Source organism: Sinocyclocheilus rhinocerous, unplaced genomic scaffold (assembly GCF_001515625.1).
Source record: "Sinocyclocheilus rhinocerous isolate Xijiao unplaced genomic scaffold, SAMN03320098_v1.1 scaffold1333, whole genome shotgun sequence".
Lineage (NCBI taxonomy): Eukaryota > Metazoa > Chordata > Actinopteri > Cypriniformes > Cyprinidae > Sinocyclocheilus > Sinocyclocheilus rhinocerous.
This window is the reverse complement of record NW_015625783.1, coordinates 15768-37742: the sequence shown is the minus strand read 5'-3', so window position 1 is coordinate 37742 and position 21975 is coordinate 15768. Positions and strand designations below refer to the sequence as shown.

The following is a 21975-nucleotide window of genomic DNA, read 5'->3' as shown; positions in this document are numbered from 1 at the left end:
TGGGAGTTCATTTGCACATATTGTCATGTTTTTGAAGGAGGTATCGGGAGAATACAGCGTTTATTGTGTGAAGTGTTTACTGACTGTTATCTTCTTATTTTACTACCTTTTAGGATCACCCAGAACCCAAAAATTATTGTAAATTTAAAAAGAATGATTTGCAACCCTTACCTTACAGGTTTTAATAGAAGAATTAAGGTGAGTGCTTTTCATTCAGGTTCACATTTCTGCTGTTAAGTCTTCCAGAAATTGGCCCCTATTTACTTCCATTGATGGCTTTTTTTAATTATGTATTTTTAAATAATTTTTTATTTTTTGTGGTAATTGACATTGTGCCTCAAATGCTTTTGACTGAACATAATTTGTACAGAATATTCTTTTAAAAGTGGACTGTTGCTCAGTGTTGACATTTTGAGTGTTGCATTACACTCTGATTAATTAGCATGTGTCAGTGTGTTTCTGTGATGCTGGACTGTGATACAATTTTTTATTTATTTATTTATTTAATTATTTTTTGTGAGCTGCATGCAGTCATGGTTGCATTCATTAGTGAGGGCATGAGTGGTGAGAATCGTTCAGAAAACCTGTCTGAAAAGAAAGCATCTGAAATTCACTGTTAGCAGTTACAAACTCTAAATTGGAACATGGTCTGTCTACAGTATTTGAACTCAAACATAATTAAATAGTGTTCGCCTCCTAGCTCTCCCAGCCATGAACAGATCTTCTCATTTGCATCTGGTATCATAAGGAAATGAGACCAGAGTAACTCACAGGAAAGAATGGGCAATTATGATATTTGGATGACGTTGGCCAAAAATGTCAGTAATTTCCGAGATGTCAACAGGAAATGCGGAGGCACAGCAATGATAGTTAACGCAGATGAAGAAAGAAATGTTTGTTATGATGCTTGGTAAACCAAGGACAGATATGGAAGGCTAATGGTTTTATGCAGAAATTACAGGGTAGATTCTCCACAGAAAAATTGCAGTAGTTTTTCAAGGAGAATTCTGCGTACATGTGAGCGCAAGGGCAAGACAATTTTCATTGCGACCAGAAGTCATTTCAGTATTTATATAAAGTATATACTGTATGTGTACTCCTAAGGTACAAATACCTGGGGTTATAATTCATGTTTTTTTTTTCTCTCTCGATCGTTTCAACTGATTCACCCTAATGGCCTCTTGCATTTTTCAAAAAATTTTTCTTTTTACAAAACCTGTTAGTTTTTTTCAAAGGCATTAAAACACATTTTGAAAGGTTTTGTTTTCCTTGAACAAAAATAGAGATGCTCTCTTTCTTTCTCTCTCTGTCAGACAAACACAGATGTATTTGGCATTCACAAGCTGGAATATTTAAGGTCATGTCCCTCTCCCCCAAACCTCTTCGGCACATCACGACCTGGAACGTTTCCCGCTCTGCCTCCTGTGTTGAAATCTGGGGTTTATTTGGTTCATTAAGTACAGAATGTGACATCATCCTAATGCATTCTTTAATTTTAGTCCAATATTGCTAAACAGTGTGTGACGGCAGTATAGCATATGAAGAGTAATCACATGGATGATATTTACTCACTGTGGGATTGACATTGACGTGATGGGACGGATTTACATAAGAAGAATGAGAAGAAACATGGTGGTGTGTTACTCTCTGACAGCTTGATGAACATGGGAGTTCATTTGCACATATTGTCATGTTTTTGAAGGAGGTATCGGGAGAATACAGCGTTTATTGTGTGAAGTGTTTACTGACTGTTATCTTCTTACATAATTGATGTGAAGAGCTGGAATTGCTTCCTCTGTTCTGATACAGTTTTTGACTCACAGATACAGACATCTGAACACAACAGATTTTGGTCAGAATATGTTCTTCCTGGCTTCTGTCGCTGAGCAATTCCACCTCATAAATCCCCCCATTTGTTTTGTATGAGCAGAGAATGTTTGTGAGAACACAGATGACATCTGCCTAGTAAAATCTGAAGCACACCAATTTTGGCTTTATCAGGGAGGATTTTGAACTGTGTACTACGAATTCCAAGAACTCCTACATTTTTTCTGTGTTTCTTTTCCTACTGCAGTGAGAGGTGGGGTGTGGGGAATTCTGTTTTTTTTTTTTTTTCATTCTTTTTAGGAAATGTGTTTTTGGAGCTGTGTAAAAGGTCAGCTTAGGTTCGGAATTTATTGTCTTAATTTCTGCCTTTAAGTAATCAGACACTCACAAATTGTGCTCATGTATGTATTCTCTGGTGGAAGAAAGAGATAAAACCACAAGGAAGGAAGAGAGCATGGAAAGAAAAAAATATTGAAAAAAATCTCACTTGCATCTCCTAGACAACAACGGAAGAGCAAATGGAGACTTTGCCTTGTGAAGAGATCTCAACAATGACACAAACTATTATTAAATGTGTGTGTCTGTGTGTTGTGAATGTATTTGTCTGCATATGTGCTTTACATTTTTTCCCCCCTCAAATACATACTCTGCTTATTAGGTCTATTTTTTATCCTGCCCAGTAATGGTAATTGCAGTTGGAAATGAACAGGTTTTATATTTTAAACATAATAAGAAATACAAGTACCGGTATTGAAGTAAGAAGTACGATCTTATGCTTTGGAATGTAGTGAAGTAAAAGTAAAAGTTACTCAAACTAAAACTACTCCAGTAAAGTACAGATACTTGAAAAATTTACTTAAGTACAGTAACGAATTAAAACTACTCCGTTACTGTCCACCACTGCCGGTATGTGAAATATGAATGTTAAAGAAACTATCAGTCATCAGTGGTTCTCAAAGTTGTGTGGCGCGACCCCTAGAGATCTGTAGAGGTATTGCAAGTGGAGCGCGGGAGAATTCCCTATACAGTGGTTCTCACATCTTGTGCACTACTTCACTACTTCACATTTCAATTTGCAGCATTTAAACAAAAGAGAAGCAATGACGTTTGTGAGCAGTTTCCTCCCTCTTCTCCTTATATGGTAAAGTTCACTGCACTGCACTTGAGTAAACAATAACATTCTCGTGTGTGCAATTAATATGGCAGGTTTTAATGGCGGAAGGGGAGATTTTCAGGGAATAACAACTTCAATTCCGTTCTTTTGCTCACACAGAACTGTTGTATGACTTTAGAAGACTTGGAATATAGTGTCGTACAATTATTTCTGTGATCCTTGTTTGTAGTTTTGGAGCTCGGAAGTTCAGAAATCCCCATATCATTAGGTGCTCCACAACTAAACCTTTAAATTTTCCAGTAAACTAACCCTTTTTAATCACTTTTTATTTATGCATTTATTAATTTTTGATATTTTAATAGCCATTGTCTTTAACTGAAATGTTTTATTAAATGTATATTAAAAATGACAGAAAATAACAACAATGTAGACATACTGGCAGTAAGTTAATTCGCTTCTGATAGGCCTATTCTTTTTGAAAAAAGTGTGTTCATAACCAGTGCTTTTCCAATACTATTCTCCAATTATCATGCACACCAGTAAACCTTGAGTCGAACTGGATTGAATGAAAGGGAAGCGAAGGCATGTCAGGTGTACAAAGAATATTCATGTTTACAAGATCTCACAGATGTGGGCAAGAGAAACATCTGACTGTTCCTGCTGGGACTAAATGTGTAGTGTGTGTGTTGTTTATGCATATGTGTGTGGCTGAGGAAAGAAACAATAGAACAATGTATGAGACAGACAATAGCAGACAAGAATGAAGGTGGTGGAATCCAGCCAATATGGAGCAATGCCATTATTAAATACAGCAGCCTACACTCATAGACACCTAAAATACGTTCCCAGCTCACACTATTAAATAAACACTAAAGTACAAACTTATTCTAAATTTACTCCGGCAATAAAAATGTTTCATAGGGTTGTGGGTGGAATTTGGCAACAAGCAATATGACAAAACCCAACGGAAGGCAAGAGAGAGAAAAAGAATGGAGGAAAGGAAGAGAGTATAATTATCACATCATTGGCTGTATTTTATTGTTTTCTTTTATTGTGTAATTGATGAAATGGGACAGAGATTTCAGATTTTTGTCTCGGATAAGGGATGCACTACAACAACGGAAGTGAAGTTTCAACCACATTGATTAATTTGGATGAAGCAGGTTAAATTATCCATGGCAAATCCATTTAATGAGCAAATAGGTAGAATGAAAGAGGAATTATTCAAAACCCGGTTAATTCAATTACTCAGCTTTCTCCACTAAATGCTACTGATCTAATTCCTCTCCATTAGTGTAATTATTTGCCTCTTTTTACATCCCCCTCTCTCTCTCTCTCACTCACTCACTCACTCACTCACTGTCTCTATGTGTATCACTATTTCTTTCTCTCAACACAAGGTTAATTGCACACTTCAAGTGTTTTAACCCTGTGACCCCTCCCTGTGACCTTGTTGGGATTGACCTTTGCAGAAATCTGGCAGCTTAATTGTTCATGCAAATATTGTTGCATGCTTTAGATTCTGTAGAACTGTCAACTGATTGTACATTTACTTTTTTTTAAATCGCACATTATAGGAATGTGAACTTTGGAACAGGTTTATTTTAGCATGGCTGTTAGCAATTAATAAGAAGCAGGAATAAATATGGCTTCCTTCAAGGACAAGACCTGAGTGCATGTCAAAATTTTACATTTTCCTATCAAAATGGTTGCATAGAAACAATGTTTTGCAGACACTTCTGTATTATTTATTCCATATGCTGCTGAGGTATGTGTTCTTGCATTATGGACATTCAGAAGAGAGCTATGGCTTTACTGGTCATTATATATTAATGTCTGTCCCTTTTTTGTACCTATTTTGATTTACAATATGGATTTAGCTTGCTTTGTGATCACACACGTACAGTACACACATTTACTTGGCCTAAAGTTTTGCTCCTTTTTTTTTTATATAAACCTTATTATATTTCAACATACATTCATGCCAATTCATAAAATTTTTACATTTTGGTGAATTGGTGGTGAATTCATTTGAATTTTTACAATCTCATTCTTATGTTTTGTATGATCTGCTTACACATCACTGAGTTTGGGGTGATCCTTATTACTTACATTTATGTTTGTTTTTGTACAAACTAAATCACAGGATTTCATACAAAATTACCACATTGTAAAATAGTTACTTTTTCGAATGAGATCCGATAGTTATAATTACTACAGACTAGCCCTAAGAAAGGCATTTTTAGAAAAGATGTATTTCTGTATACAATTATTAAAAATATTTTTTCTTTCTTTCTTTCTTGTTTTCTTTCTTTCTTTCTTTCTTTCTTGCTTTCTTTCCAACTAAAATGTCATCTCCATATGTCCAAACTGGGAGATTTTGGCAGATTTAGCTAATTTCTAGAGACTCTTTTGTCCCCAAAGTACAGGTGCATTTTGAATTACTGAAATAAACGAACTTTTCCACGACATTCTAATTTATTGAGATGCACCTGTATATACTGCCAAGTAAACCCACACACTTTCATTTTCTAACCATCCCAGAAACCTTTTTGCACTTCTGTTTATATTATTTAGTCTGTTAATTGAGCTGTTTTTCCTAAACTGGGATCATAAAATGGTCCCCATGTCTGTGGTTTCAGGTTTTACTTTTGAACAGCAGTTCAGTGTTTTTAGGTGAGCTCCCTTTCTGCAATCTGTTCTGCTTGACATTCACAGACCGTTCTCTTCTGTGCTTTGATTGGTCAATTCTACCGTGCCTATTTTCAAGGATGTCTTGTTATGCTTATCGAATACATCACACATAATTAGATTATTATGTCATGCACAAATGTTAACATTAATGCCAGGCGGACATGAACCTCTCACGGTCCGCACACACAAGTCTGCTTTCATGGTGGATCAATCACTTCCTGCTGTGCTTCTCAGTATAAGATTATGGATGGCCAGCTGTTAACTTTTAGACTTAGACTTATCTTCTTAGACTTAGACTTATCTGAAGAATATGTGTTGTTTGTTATTGCTTTAGTTTATTGACTTAATTTCTGTGGAAAACTGAATGAATATTGAATATGTAATTTTGTTATTGACTAAATGGTAATGAAATGTTGTTGCTTGGAAAAGTATATCTTTTTGAAAGCTCTGATAGCCCTGTGTTCTCTAAAGAGAAAAGATGATGCTCTTTTCTGTGTGTGTGCAGCATTTCAGAAATCTTTGAGAATGTGTTGGACTTATTGTTGAAAACATTTGTGACCATTTCTGTCACATTAAGCACATTCTGTGGAAACACTTGCTTTTTATTTTCTGTTACTACAGAACTAAATCCATTTGTTTTTACTTGACAACCTATTTATTGGGCAATGTTAAATAATAAAAGCCTGATAACCAAACTATTGTTTGTTACAAACTAAATATCTACTGTAGACATCAGTTTTTATATCCACACTATAAATTATTGTCCCAGTGCCTCTGTGATTATTTGAATGTTTGTAACACAGACGTAATGATACTTTGTCATTAAAAAAGACTATTTGTGAAGCTGTTTCATATACCTATTCGTGACAACTTCTGGGCCAAAAGTTTGATAGACATAGCTGAATCATTGTCATTTAGGAATAAGATTGTGTGGGTGATTGAATTGAGTTTACGCTATTTTTTTTATGATTAATCATGCAGCTCTACTCAGTTATAACGATTGGTTATTTGAGGTACTGTTGCCTTTCTATCAGCTCGAACCAGTCTGCCCATTTCCTCTGAGCTCTGGCGTCAACAAGACATTTTCGCCCGCTGCCGCTCACTGGATAGTTTCTCTTTTTCAGACCATTCTCTGTAAACCATAGAGATGGTTGTGCCTGAAAATCCCAGTAGATTAGCAGTTTCTGAAATACTCAGACCAGCCTGTCTGGCACGTCTACCATGCCAAAGTCACTTAAATCACCTTTCTGCCCCATTCAGCAGATCGTCTTGACCATGTCTAAATGCTTTGAGTTGCTCCCATGTGATTGGCTGATTAGATTCCGTTAATGAGCAGTTGAACAGGTTTACCTAACAAAGTGGCTAGTAAACCGATTTTATGTTCTATCCATTATGGAGGGACATTATAAAGGGATACTTGACTTGAGCTCTAAGATCTCTCCTTGATTTTGATTAAAGCAAGATGGAGATATTAATAGATAGAGAATTTTTTTTCAGAATAAAAATATAGGCTAGTTATTGAAGCAGCCGTTTAAATGTCCTTGAAGTATTATTGACAGAATTGGATTTACAGGCTCCTTCATATAGCTACATATAAATAACAGAATAGGAGTGATTAATAGCGGCATTTGTGAGCAAGACACATTGCCTCCCTTGTTCATGTTACCTCTCTTTGCACGTCTCTATCTTGTCATTCAAAATACAATTAATCACAGCATCCCCACTAAATTCACCTCATCTACCCCCTGCTCGCTTCTCTGCGGGACTTGCAGCTGTGCTGGGTTTGTGTCCAGATGGGAAATTCCTAATGGACAGCTGAAATGCTTCCACTTCAATCTCTCTCGAGTCCCGCAGAATTCTCATAATCATGATAACAGCCCTGAAGGGATTTAACTGCTTGGCCCCCTTTGTTGGGAGAGCAATTCATGGTGGAAAATATACTAATTTCTTGGTGCAAAATTGCAGAAATGTTTTTTTTTCCCCATTAATGATTTGATAATGCATTGCACCATAGAAAGAGAGAGAGAGAGAGAGAGAGAGAGAGAGAGAGAGAGCAAGAGCAAATACACCTCATTTTGGAAGAGGGGAAATCTGGATTATGCTATTACAAATCACCATGAAATAGAAATTATGTGATTTTAGTCCATGATATGGACAGTTCACCCAAAAATGTACTTACCCTTTTCTACACTTTTTCTTCTGTGTAACATAAATTTATTTCTGGCCATCCTTTTCTATATAAAGAAAGTTAATAAAGACGATTAATTGGTTTATCAGTTCACAAAACTGGTCTAACCGATTCTCTCACAAATCTAACTGATCTGGTTCTTGAGTACTTACTGACTCAATAACTGCGTCCCAAATGACACACTATACACTATGCACTTATACACTATGTACTTTTGCACTATGTATTCAACCATGTAGTGTATGAATTTTATAAGGTTATTTTGTCATTAATAATTGGAGTCTGATAGCCCCTCCCCCTTCGCGACATGATTAAAGCTGTGACAGTTGAGTGGATGAAGTGTCCAACATTAATTTTTTCAGTTATTTAAGTCCATCATCCAGGTATTTAAAGCGCACTTTTTCTTTTTTACATTTTCAGTGTGAACACACTACTCGCAGTATTTATACTACAAAACATCATAGAATAGGCCTAGTGCATAAGTACGCGATTTGTGATGCACCTAATGAACCAGTTGCAGACAGTTGAATCATATGGTTCTCTGGAGATTTAAACATTCTTGATGTTCCATTATGAGCGTTTTGGTTTCTGGGTTCTTTAAAGCACCAATACATAGATGTTTTCAGCTGTTAACAGCTTAATGGATGGGAAGATTTTGGTGTTACGCACTTTTATGATGATCTTTTTTGAAAAATGTTTGCTTTTGGAGGAACCATTTCTTTCATTTTTGACATGCCTTCTTTTTTTCTCTTCCTTTTTCTTTTGACTTTTTTAATTACTTTTTTATAACTTTCTCTTTCTCAGACAAGCTTTTCCACTTTCTTATTGCTGATTTCACTGACACTGAGAGAAAAGAGAGTGCAAGAAAAATGATCATTTGTGTTTTAATTGCTAGGTTTGATTGAACTGTGGTCCAAAATTCAGCTTAAAAGTTCCTTTGATAGGAAACAGAGTATGAATGAACATAAGAAAGATAGAGCAAAGACAGTTATATGTCTGTGTGTGTATGTGTGTGTGTGTGAGAGAGAGAAACTGTTAAATTTTCTGTGCATTATAGATGAGTGTCTGTCACTTTGGAGGAGAGTAGTGCATTATGGGTAACTGTGAACAAGGGCTGACATTTACTTTCTCTTCCTATCGCCTCCTGTCACATTAGGCCTCATTGCTCTTCTACTAATATTAATAAATCTTAACAGCCTTCCCACAACCTCCCCAACACATACATACAGCACACACCAACAAATGCAATCATTTAACACACACAAAACATTGACTTTAGCACACACAGACTCATATTTTCATTCATTATATCCTATATAAGAAGAGAGATAACACAATGTCAAGGAAATCTACACACACACAAACATACATTTGCGCGCACATACGTACTCTTCCGTTCAAGTCTTAGACGATCATTTATGTCCTTTGTTATTGAAATCAATCATAGTACCTTTTGTTTTGTGTTGTTCTGTAAAAGTTGCTGGTGTTGAGTTAAAAATGTTCTGTACACAACAGCCCTTCCGTTCAATGTCATCTATTAAGAGCTGATACAATAACTAAACAAAATCACTTGGAATTGCTTGTTCCTAATTCTTATTCATATTCTTTTGATGATAAAGCTGATTTTTTCATGTTGTTTAGGCACATTAGTTATTTAGCCAATCACAGCAGACAAGAGAGACAGATTCAACAACATACTTAGTGACCCACACAAAGCCTTTTACGTTGTATCACAGACTCCAAAAATATTGTTTTCAGCACTGATTTTTTTTTTGAGCACCAAAGCTGTTGACTTTCCATTTATAGGTTCTTCAGTTGCATGTTTGGGTTTCTGGATTCTTTAAAACACCAATACATTGATATTTTATTTATTTTATTTTAATAAGATTGTGTGGGTGATTGAATTGAGTTTACGCTATTTTTTTTATGATTAATCATGCAGCTCTACTCAGTTATAACGATTGGTTATTTGAGGTACTGTTGCCTTTCTATCAGCTCGAACCAGTCTGCCCATTTCCTCTGAGCTCTGGCGTCAACAAGACATTTTCGCCCGCTGCCGCTCACTGGATAGTTTCTCTTTTTCAGACCATTCTCTGTAAACCATAGAGATGGTTGTGCCTGAAAATCCCAGTAGATTAGCAGTTTCTGAAATACTCAGACCAGCCTGTCTGGCACGTCTACCATGCCAAAGTCACTTAAATCACCTTTCTGCCCCATTCAGCAGATCGTCTTGACCATGTCTAAATGCTTTGAGTTGCTCCCATGTGATTGGCTGATTAGATTCCGTTAATGAGCAGTTGAACAGGTTTACCTAACAAAGTGGCTAGTAAACCGATTTTATGTTCTATCCATTATGGAGGGACATTATAAAGGGATACTTGACTTGAGCTCTAAGATCTCTCCTTGATTTTGATTAAAGCAAGATGGAGATATTAATAGATAGAGAATTTTTTTTCAGAATAAAAATATAGGCTAGTTATTGAAGCAGCCGTTTAAATGTCCTTGAAGTATTATTGACAGAATTGGATTTACAGGCTCCTTCATATAGCTACATATAAATAACAGAATAGGAGTGATTAATAGCGGCATTTGTGAGCAAGACACATTGCCTCCCTTGTTCATGTTACCTCTCTTTGCACGTCTCTATCTTGTCATTCAAAATACAATTAATCACAGCATCCCCACTAAATTCACCTCATCTACCCCCTGCTCGCTTCTCTGCGGGACTTGCAGCTGTGCTGGGTTTGTGTCCAGATGGGAAATTCCTAATGGACAGCTGAAATGCTTCCACTTCAATCTCTCTCGAGTCCCGCAGAATTCTCATAATCATGATAACAGCCCTGAAGGGATTTAACTGCTTGGCCCCCTTTGTTGGGAGAGCAATTCATGGTGGAAAATATACTAATTTCTTGGTGCAAAATTGCAGAAATGTTTTTTTTTCCCCATTAATGATTTGATAATGCATTGCACCATAGAAAGAGAGAGAGAGAGAGAGAGAGAGAGAGAGAGAGAGAGCAAGAGCAAATACACCTCATTTTGGAAGAGGGGAAATCTGGATTATGCTATTACAAATCACCATGAAATAGAAATTATGTGATTTTAGTCCATGATATGGACAGTTCACCCAAAAATGTACTTACCCTTTTCTACACTTTTTCTTCTGTGTAACATAAATTTATTTCTGGCCATCCTTTTCTATATAAAGAAAGTTAATAAAGACGATTAATTGGTTTATCAGTTCACAAAACTGGTCTAACCGATTCTCTCACAAATCTAACTGATCTGGTTCTTGAGTACTTACTGACTCAATAACTGCGTCCCAAATGACACACTATACACTATGCACTTATACACTATGTACTTTTGCACTATGTATTCAACCATGTAGTGTATGAATTTTATAAGGTTATTTTGTCATTAATAATTGGAGTCTGATAGCCCCTCCCCCTTCGCGACATGATTAAAGCTGTGACAGTTGAGTGGATGAAGTGTCCAACATTAATTTTTTCAGTTATTTAAGTCCATCATCCAGGTATTTAAAGCGCACTTTTTCTTTTTTACATTTTCAGTGTGAACACACTACTCGCAGTATTTATACTACAAAACATCATAGAATAGGCCTAGTGCATAAGTACGCGATTTGTGATGCACCTAATGAACCAGTTGCAGACAGTTGAATCATATGGTTCTCTGGAGATTTAAACATTCTTGATGTTCCATTATGAGCGTTTTGGTTTCTGGGTTCTTTAAAGCACCAATACATAGATGTTTTCAGCTGTTAACAGCTTAATGGATGGGAAGATTTTGGTGTTACGCACTTTTATGATGATCTTTTTTGAAAAATGTTTGCTTTTGGAGGAACCATTTCTTTCATTTTTGACATGCCTTCTTTTTTTCTCTTCCTTTTTCTTTTGACTTTTTTAATTACTTTTTTATAACTTTCTCTTTCTCAGACAAGCTTTTCCACTTTCTTATTGCTGATTTCACTGACACTGAGAGAAAAGAGAGTGCAAGAAAAATGATCATTTGTGTTTTAATTGCTAGGTTTGATTGAACTGTGGTCCAAAATTCAGCTTAAAAGTTCCTTTGATAGGAAACAGAGTATGAATGAACATAAGAAAGATAGAGCAAAGACAGTTATATGTCTGTGTGTGTATGTGTGTGTGTGTGAGAGAGAGAAACTGTTAAATTTTCTGTGCATTATAGATGAGTGTCTGTCACTTTGGAGGAGAGTAGTGCATTATGGGTAACTGTGAACAAGGGCTGACATTTACTTTCTCTTCCTATCGCCTCCTGTCACATTAGGCCTCATTGCTCTTCTACTAATATTAATAAATCTTAACAGCCTTCCCACAACCTCCCCAACACATACATACAGCACACACCAACAAATGCAATCATTTAACACACACAAAACATTGACTTTAGCACACACAGACTCATATTTTCATTCATTATATCCTATATAAGAAGAGAGATAACACAATGTCAAGGAAATCTACACACACACAAACATACATTTGCGCGCACATACGTACTCTTCCGTTCAAGTCTTAGACGATCATTTATGTCCTTTGTTATTGAAATCAATCATAGTACCTTTTGTTTTGTGTTGTTCTGTAAAAGTTGCTGGTGTTGAGTTAAAAATGTTCTGTACACAACAGCCCTTCCGTTCAATGTCATCTATTAAGAGCTGATACAATAACTAAACAAAATCACTTGGAATTGCTTGTTCCTAATTCTTATTCATATTCTTTTGATGATAAAGCTGATTTTTTCATGTTGTTTAGGCACATTAGTTATTTAGCCAATCACAGCAGACAAGAGAGACAGATTCAACAACATACTTAGTGACCCACACAAAGCCTTTTACGTTGTATCACAGACTCCAAAAATATTGTTTTCAGCACTGATTTTTTTTTTGAGCACCAAAGCTGTTGACTTTCCATTTATAGGTTCTTCAGTTGCATGTTTGGGTTTCTGGATTCTTTAAAACACCAATACATTGATATTTTATTTATTTTATTTTATTTTATTTTATATTTCATTATTTTAATTAAAAGTTCCTTGTGGAATTTTAAAAGGTTCTGCTATAAAAAAAAGAACTAAGAGTGAAAATTATTACTAATGTAATAATTAACATAATCTTTTGTGTTTCTCACAAGAAAGGCCATCAGAAGCCATCATTAGTATATGAAGACAATTACTAATATACTAATAATGAAGTACTTAAGACACTGACTCAACAGCCTTTTTTAAATCATAATGATTGTAATAATTAGAATGAATTGTAAAAACATCAGGGATTCTGTTTCATTATAAGTCTGAAGTACAGATCCCTGCAAAAATTAATCAATAGCTTTTGTTGAAACATCTATTTATGTAGTATATCTAAGTTTAGTTATGGCAATATTAATTAAAGCAATAATTATTCCTAAGAATTATCGAAATATCAAAATGTCTAAATCATGGGACTTCACTTTAGACTTCACTCCTCCCTCCCCTCAAAAAGACGTCTGATTAGACATGAATTCCAGCAATCATTTGAGCTCATTATCTTTGGTGGCAGGGGGCGTAATAATGTAGCTGCACCAATTTATTCAGAGAACTCTGAGAAACACATGGCCAAGAAGAGATTAGGGAAGATTAAAAGATAATGGAGTCCCTCTTCAGTATAAATGAGCTTTAATTATATAACTTTTACTTGCATTTTGCTCGCTTTTACACCTAATTTGTTTAAATGGCACAGACAGTCTTTATGTGCTGCATGTCATTGTCTCATTCATGCGGACTAGCACAAACTCTTACAGGTTTCCAACAAAACCGCACTCAGGAGGACGTTCCAGATACTAATATACCTTGTAATAATCTTTAGCAGTAATTCATTAGTGATGTATTTCATATTCAGCATGCACCCTGACGAGCCAAGAAGAATTGCCCAAACACCACAGCAGTGGTTCTAGTGCACACAAATCACAATCTCTTTGTAGCTACACGTTTGGTCCCATAAGACTAAGAACAACTTTATATTAGCCTGATAATGAACAGTGGAATGGAAATTGCCATTGTTCATTCCCAGGTTATATTTATGCAGTGAGCGCGAGCATGACCTGCAGTATAATTATGTAGTGTTACAAATTCATACTCACTCCTGCAGTAATTGAAAGATACATGTGCTCTGAATGGAGAATTCATGCTTTAGTCTGCATTACCCCTGGCTGTTTGGTGATTCATAATATCAGCTTAACAATGAGATTCTTTGAACTTCTTCCTAGCTTTCACACCATCTTAGGCGATTTCTCTGCATGATTTTAAGCTGTCAAGTGGTCTGCCGCTTCATTCAAGTGCTTTTAGTATTCTTAGAAAACAGCCAAAAATTAAACCTCTCACTTTGCGGAGAATAAAAGACCACTTTTTGGCCCGTCAAAAGGTGACTGGTTTGCCAAGAGTGTTTCAGTGTGTTTGCATCTGCTTTAACAAAGATCCACATATTCAGAGCTCTGTTCTATGTAATATTAATTTCAATATGTGAAATGCTTTGATATGAAGTATGAATATTTTAAGGCATTATTCTGTTTTTTGTGCTTTTACTGTAATATGAGGGAGAGTGAAAGTGTGACTTGTTTGTCATGGTTCACCAAGGAAAGATGTTGATGAAAGAAAGACAAGCTGATTCTCCATGGAGTGAGATAGAATGACAGAACATCATTTTATATACCGTATATATTTTTTCTAAATTAATAAAAGCTTAAATGTCATAATGCTGATTTGTAGAGGGGTTACTGTAATGTTGCACAACAGAAAATAATTCTACAGTACAAATGTTGCAATAAAATCAGTTATTTCAAAAAGGCAAATAGATGACAACACTTCAAAGATTGCAGAGGTGACTTCTGGTAGGTCTGTGTCCTCCTCTGCATAGGCACATGAGAATCCTATGTCTGACATGAATTGTCACACATTTTTAATTGATTTGCTTGGAAGCTTACTTTAACTGTACTCCCTTTAACAATGTTCTAAAAATATGAAAATATGTTGTATATGGTGAATATAATATAGAGAAGTATATTAGTACCATAGTGTTATTTATTTATTTGTGTTGAATATTTAATTGTGCATATTTTTACATTTGGAGCACAGTACTTTTGCTCATTTTTGTACTTTTGACTTTTTGACTTATAACACTCACTTAATCTATAAAAACACTGACATAACACTCCTGAATGTAATATTTAGCAAATCTCAAAATGAATATCCAATTTTCATATTGTACATTATAATGTTATATAATGCTTAAATTCACTTGTAGCATTTAAACTATTGATTTTAGTGTTTAGTGCCTTATTTTTCTAAATTTATTTAGCCAAAATAGCTATTTATCATTATTAGCTAAATCATTAAAAATATCAGATTATAGGTATCGGCCATAAATTTAATATCTGTGCATCCTTAGAATGGTAAATCTGATTGTAACGTGGCTGACGAGACGTGAGACGTGCGGATCCATGTGCAAGCTTTATTCACAGGCGTGGTCAGAAACAGGCATGGGTCAGACAACGGCAAACAGGAATATGGTGGACAAGACACAAGAATAATCCTAGGGCTAGCGAAGGTCAACGAACGGCGAACAGAATCAAAAGGGCGAGACTAAAGGGATAAATCCGGCTGGGCTGGGAAACTAACGAGGGCTCTGTAAAGTAGCTATCACTGCTTGCGATAAGCGCATACAATACTCGGCAGTTAGAAAGGAGTGAGATTGAGTGTTAAATAGTGAGTGAGTGATATGGAACAGCTGTGTGCAATCAGTGCTGTGTGCAATCAGTGCAATGAATGATGGGATATGTAGTCCGGGGTGATATGCAACAGTGTGTAGTGCGAGAGTCAATGAAAATGGAAAGGGTGACCTCTGATGGCTAGCAGACGGAAGTTCATGGACCGGATACGTAACACTGACAGAGAACTGTTAAGAGTTATTTATTTATTAAGAGGTAATTATTTATTAAGTCTGGTTTATAACAAGTAGGATGTTTGCCTTCTAATAATAGTATTTAATAATCTCCATCTATTAAATAATACTGTCACCACTGAGATATTTCATAAAAGGCATTTTAAAAAAAGGAAAATGTATTTTTTCTACTTATATCTTATCTTTCATGGCAGTGGTTTTTGTGTTGAATGCAGAGGTTTAAGGGAATAGCCAAAACTGCGATTAATCATGAAGAATCATAACCCAGTATTATTCCCTACAGCAGATAAATAATATATTTTCAGGATGAGGCAATATGCTCCTCTGGATAAAGTCCAAAATTGTTCATATGCAGGGCTCTGCTCAGTGGGGAATTGACAAGGGATGAGAGGCTTCCTCTGGCTGGGATGTTTCAGAGCAATAGGTCAGAGGAGCACAGGGGGATAATGCAAACATAGCCATTGATTTAATGTGTGGGGGCAATACTTTATTTCAGAGGTAGTAAGACGTGCACGGAGGACTGTATTCTGCTAACTCAGCCCTCGTGTATACGGCACGCCTGTCAGACTTGATTAGAAGACCCTCTGCTGTTCTTCTTCTGGTGTGTGTGTGTGTAAATGGGAATGTATGTTTGTCTTTTTATAGAACCAATTAAAATGACACATCTCTGAATGAGCACATTATCACTGATTTAGTGCCACGTTTGTGCACACATGTGTTTGTGGTGTGTAGAATGATGTGTGTTTGTATAACCTGTCGGTTTGGTCCTACATGAAGGTCAGACTAACGCACTGATTATGCTGTTGTTTGTGTGAGTGATTGTGTTTGCCATGGTTTGAAAACAGGAAAGAGGAAAAGGGAGAAAGAAGAGGGTCACTCTTATACCCTTCCTTCCATCTTAAAGCGATAGTTCAGCCATAAATAAATAAATATATTCACTCTGATGTTGTTCCAAACCTGTATGACTTATTATTTTATTTTTTTTGTAAAACAAAAGAAGGTTTGAAGAATTTTCACTTTCCATATAAATGCACATGGGGACCCAGGGCTGTCGAGCTCCATAAAAACATTATAAAAGTAGTTCATACAACAAATACATTATATTCAAAGTGTATTGAAGCCATATGATAAACTTACACAAATTTATGTTGTTATTAACTAAAAATCTTCCCCTATAGAAAACGTGTTTGACAACTGTAGCTTGGATTGGAAAATCTTCTATTGTGTAGACATGCACTATTACATTTATGGTCAATCAATAAGCAGTCATTTTTTATTTTGTTGTTTATTTATTATGTTAAGTAATTATTTGTTATGTCCGATAACCATTAAATGGCTGATATTAAAATTCTATACTATTTGGTCTAAATAAATGAAAAATAAAACATAAAAACTAAAATGGATCATTAAAATGCTTTAAGTAAATTTAGGATTCAAAACACTATGTACTGTATGAAAAGTGGACACTCATTTTGTGTTTGCTAACGATGACATTTAACAGTGTTATTAAATGTTATTCTTATTAAAGATTAATTTTAAGGGAGCGTTAGATGATGCAAAGGAAAACTAAATGAAAAAAATATACAGTATATATAAAAAATTAAATGAGCACATATAAACAAATACTGAATGATACCAATAAATGAAGTCATATCAAATATGTCAACAACTGATATGGTACTCTTATACAGTAAATATCTTATGTTCTGTCCCACTTAATTTGGTTGTGTGTGAGCGAATGACAGATTTTCATTTAAAACAATTAGTGAGTGTTGGAAATATGCTTTTTTGAACTCTCTAAAATTTCAGAAAGCCAAAATTGAAAGACACTACGTGTGTGTCGCTTCATAGACTAGAAAACTGCCTTTATATGGGTGTGAGAGGGGTCCGCTGTCTTCTGACCTTCACTTTATGTATTTTTATGAGTGTCACTGGGCCTGCAATAAACACACACACAAGCACAGATTCTCACACCCACACACTCACCTTATTGGATGTATAACCTGTGGTTGTCTCTCACACAGGAGTGGTTTTCTGTAATGAAATTCCCAGTCGGAGTCAGGGCACATAAAGCCAGCCGGAATGAAATTCAACCACTGGAATCCCAGCCTTTCATCTGCAGCTTCACTTTTCTGTCTTGTGTGTGTGTGTTTGTGTCTATATTTAATGGTCGTGTGTCTGTGAGTATGTGTGCGTGTGACCTAATTTTGGGGGGTCTGTAGGTGTTCTGTTATCAGCTTCTGATGGATGGTAGTTCACTCTGTCTCTCTTTGTGTTTGCATAGCTGAATTCAGTATAATGAGACTCATTAAAAGTCTCTTTTTAGGGGGAAGAACAGAATCATGTGCCTACCTAAGATTATGTACAGTAGTTTGTTTTGTTTTGATAGGGTCACAAGCAGCAAGAAAAACAATGCTAAATGCAGTTAATAAAATGCAACAAATCATATAATTGTGCTCATTTTGGATATCAAAATTAATAGGCTTATCAACTAAAAGAGGGGAGAGAACGATTCCCAACATGACTTGTGCTGACCACATTCAAGAGACATTTAGAAAATGAACTGTAATGTAAAACTAAAACGTCAGTATTACAAAATCTATTGTTCAACCTATGCAGTTCATAATAGTACCAGGTTTGTATTTTATTTTATTTTAGTAAAATAGTTTAGTTAAAAAAAATTTTTTTGTCTTCATATACTAATGTTCATTAATTTCCAAATCCTTCTGATGGCCTTTCTTGTGAGAAACACAAAAGATGATGTTAAGCTAAATTTCCGAGCTGTTCTTTTCTATACAACCCAACTAGATGGAGATTTATGCTGCCAAGCTATTGCCACAGGATCTCAACAGCGCTACATATGACTCTTGTGCTTCTTCTTAAAATGACCTTTCCGCAGAAGAAAGAAAATATTATAAGCTTGAAATGGCATAGGAATGATGACAACATTTTCATCTTTGGCTGAACTATTCGTTTTTATGTTCCAACTTGTGTGTGAAATGAAGTTCTGAGAGCTTGGCTGCAATGTAATTTAGAGCAGTGGTTCTTCACTGGTTTTGCTTCAAGACCCATTGAACCTCAAGCGGCGACCGATGACAGTGTAATGGAGGTGGAAGGTGGTCCCTCTGCGACCCACCAGTTGAGAACTATTGATTCATAGTAATGGATCAGCAAAATATGTGTCAAACGTAATGGAAAATGTGAACTCATGTACTCTTATGTACATTATGGATATAGTATGTATTCACGTATATAAAGTAACAAAAGAAAAGGAAGTGTTGATAGATTCATGTCATGCTTTCGTTGTGGCTTGTCTCTTGTCCTTTCTCAAGTTAGTTCTTTTTCTGTCTCACACTATCAGCAGTAACGGCCAATAAATTTAGCATGCTGTAATTGTGCAGAAAACCCAACAATAAATTTCTCTTACATTTACATTTAGATTGCTGAATATTTTTATTTCTCAGTCTACACTGGCTGAGAAAGTTACAGTCATCGCTTCAGTATGTTTAAATCCAAATATACTGTTTGTGACCCCTAGAATTCACACGTTATGTATGTGCGTGTTTGTGTGTCTGTATGTGCATGTTTCAGTGCATTTGTGTCATGACATGCCAGTCTCCTTTTTGCCTCATAGTAAGAAACACACAAAGCAACTGGAGGAAAGCAGGAATGTGGACCAAAAAAAGTATGTTTAATATTTCATAATTTCATCAGGATATATGAAAAAGAGAGAGAGTGACAGGAAACGGAGAGCAGACAGAGTGAAGGGGTTGGATGAGTGTAAGAGAATAGGAGACGAGAACCCAGCTGGGGGCAAAACTTAGAAAGATTATATCCAGTAACTCATGAATACAGTTCAAAGAGCCTTTTTCTTTTAAATGACAGACAAGTCTTTGCTTCATAATGATTGCATGGGCATCTTTTCATAATCGGAATTGGTATTTGGTATTTCTTCTTTTTGAAATGTACACAAAAGAATTTGTGACCTGGAGATAATGGCACATCAGCAGTTCAGAGTGCTGCTGAAGCACACAGTAACTTCAGTGGCTCCTGTGCATGATGATAACACATTTGTGTTGTATACTTGTACAAAATATTGTTTCATTGGTAGAGAGCGGGTGAAAGAAATAAATAGAGTTGCATTTACATTTAAAGTGTTTAGCAGATGCTCTAATCCCTACAGAAGTTCACATATGAAACTGATATGATCAACAGATGGCAATTTGTAATTTACAATGTAATCTGATAGGAAAATAAGTGCTTCCTGTGCAAATACAAACAAGTACATTTAAACCTTATACAGATACAATAAAACCTTGTTTAAATAAGCCAATGCAAGATTTGCTTACTTGGGTAATCCATGTATTGTTGAATGAGAAAGTCTTGAGCCTGCAAGTTGAAAAAAAACATCACCTTCACAAAAGCTCATTAAGATCGATTGAACCAATTTTAGGGCAATGTAATGACCAATTAGCCTTGCCTGATGGCACAGTATAGTCTATTGAAGTCAAGACGTGCTGACTTGCATCTATATTCCAGACCTCCAGCTAAAAAAAGGTGTTGCTTTAATTACCCTTAATTACAATGAATTGTTTCAGGATCTCTCTCATCCTGAGGAGCTTCTCTGGTTTCAGCACCACAGTCAGTGGACAGTGCCAGTCAGTGCTCCCTGCGGGCCAGCATTACACTTCTTATTACTTTTTCAATGGTTTTAAATTACTTTAATTTGCTACTGTAGCATCTGAAAGAGTGTATTCATTTAAAATGGCAGTTTATTGTAGTGCAGTTGCTAATTATGTGCTGAGTAGGCCTATACCAGAGTTTTGGGCAAAGAAATGCAAAAATGTGTTTCCTGTGGTAATGTCTAAATCGGCAGGTTTTATTGAAGTCAAAATTAGTATTTTATTTAACTATTTCAACCTGGAAGGATGGACCACCTAAAGTCATTTTTAAGGGCCAGATTAAGCATGCAGTGTGCAATTTATACAATATTATACTTATATATATTTATACTTTCAGGGGGATTGACATTTTTAAATGGAATTTAATGGACCCTTTTCACATTTCCAGGGGGTTCACCGAAGCAGAAGTCATCATAGTTGGGTAAACTTCTACAATGGTGAACAGAAAGTAGGCCTACAACAAATATAATTTTTGCGCTCTCATTTGCAAAAGAGAAAAAAAAAATCTATGATAGTGTTTCTAAAACCGTACAAAAGAGGAGAAAATATAGACACTGGTCGGAATAGATAAACATGTCAAATTTGCCATCACTCTCTCACTTACACTTATGCAGCAGCGTTAACAGTTTTAATGCACATTAAGGTAATATAACACAAAGTGTTAGGGCGGCTTTATGCAAATCTTCCCACATCGTGATGTAGGTATGTGGGGGCGTGTTAGAACGAGCCGTTTTAGGTAGGTGTGGCTGACTCTTAACTTTTATAAAGAATATACTTTTTATATAAGATTTGAGACTTTAGTCTTTGCAACTTTACAGATCTTCTTTATGCACCAAGAGCTTGTAACACTCCAAAGAGAAAGGAAAAATTTAAATCGCATCATATGACCCCTTTAATTAAAAAAAATTGTTAAACATGCTAGATTTACGATGTTAACAACTGTTGAAAATAGTCATCACAGTTGTGAAAAGCTCATCTCAAAATGTTTTTTAGCAGTAACACCAAGAATATTTTAAAATTTTAAACAAAACCCAAACGTTTTTACGATATAATCTATGAAAATTTGAGATGAAAACATGTCAATGTCAGTGTTTTGATGGTGTTTCTTACCAGTGTTACCTCTTCAAGCGAACTCATTTATTTTCGCAAGCATCAGTTTACCATTTAAAAAAAAAATATAAAATACACTAGTCTACATTAAATCAATAGGTTTCCTGACCCTATAGCTTATCAGTGGTGACTGTCAGTTAATGTACATATGGCAGAAATGTATGAAAAAATCAATTAAAGACGTTATCAAACAGATGATGAACATTATTAACAGCAATTATTATATGATGCAATCAACCTTATAGCAAAATGTGGTAGTTCTGTATTTTGTTTCATGGTTGGCTGAGGTCCTCTGAGGGGTTGGCATCATCTCTTCTCAGGTGTTCTGGATCCAGACTGAAGCTTGTGTAAATCCTAGTTACCGTGGCAAAAAACAGAGAAACAAATAGAGACA

At 35.6% G+C, this 21975-nt stretch overlaps 1 long non-coding RNA gene across 1 annotated transcript; it reads right to left on the bottom strand.

Annotated features, from left to right (window-relative positions):
* Positions 1 to 503: 503 nt before the first annotated feature.
* Positions 504 to 21678, bottom strand: LOC107706522 (uncharacterized). Its single transcript, XR_001636154.1, has 3 exons — positions 21668 to 21678; positions 17410 to 17414; positions 504 to 630 (listed from the first exon to the last, which is right to left on the bottom strand). It is a non-coding gene; the product is annotated as an uncharacterized LOC107706522 (long non-coding RNA).
* Between the last annotated feature and the right edge of the window lie 297 nt (positions 21679 to 21975).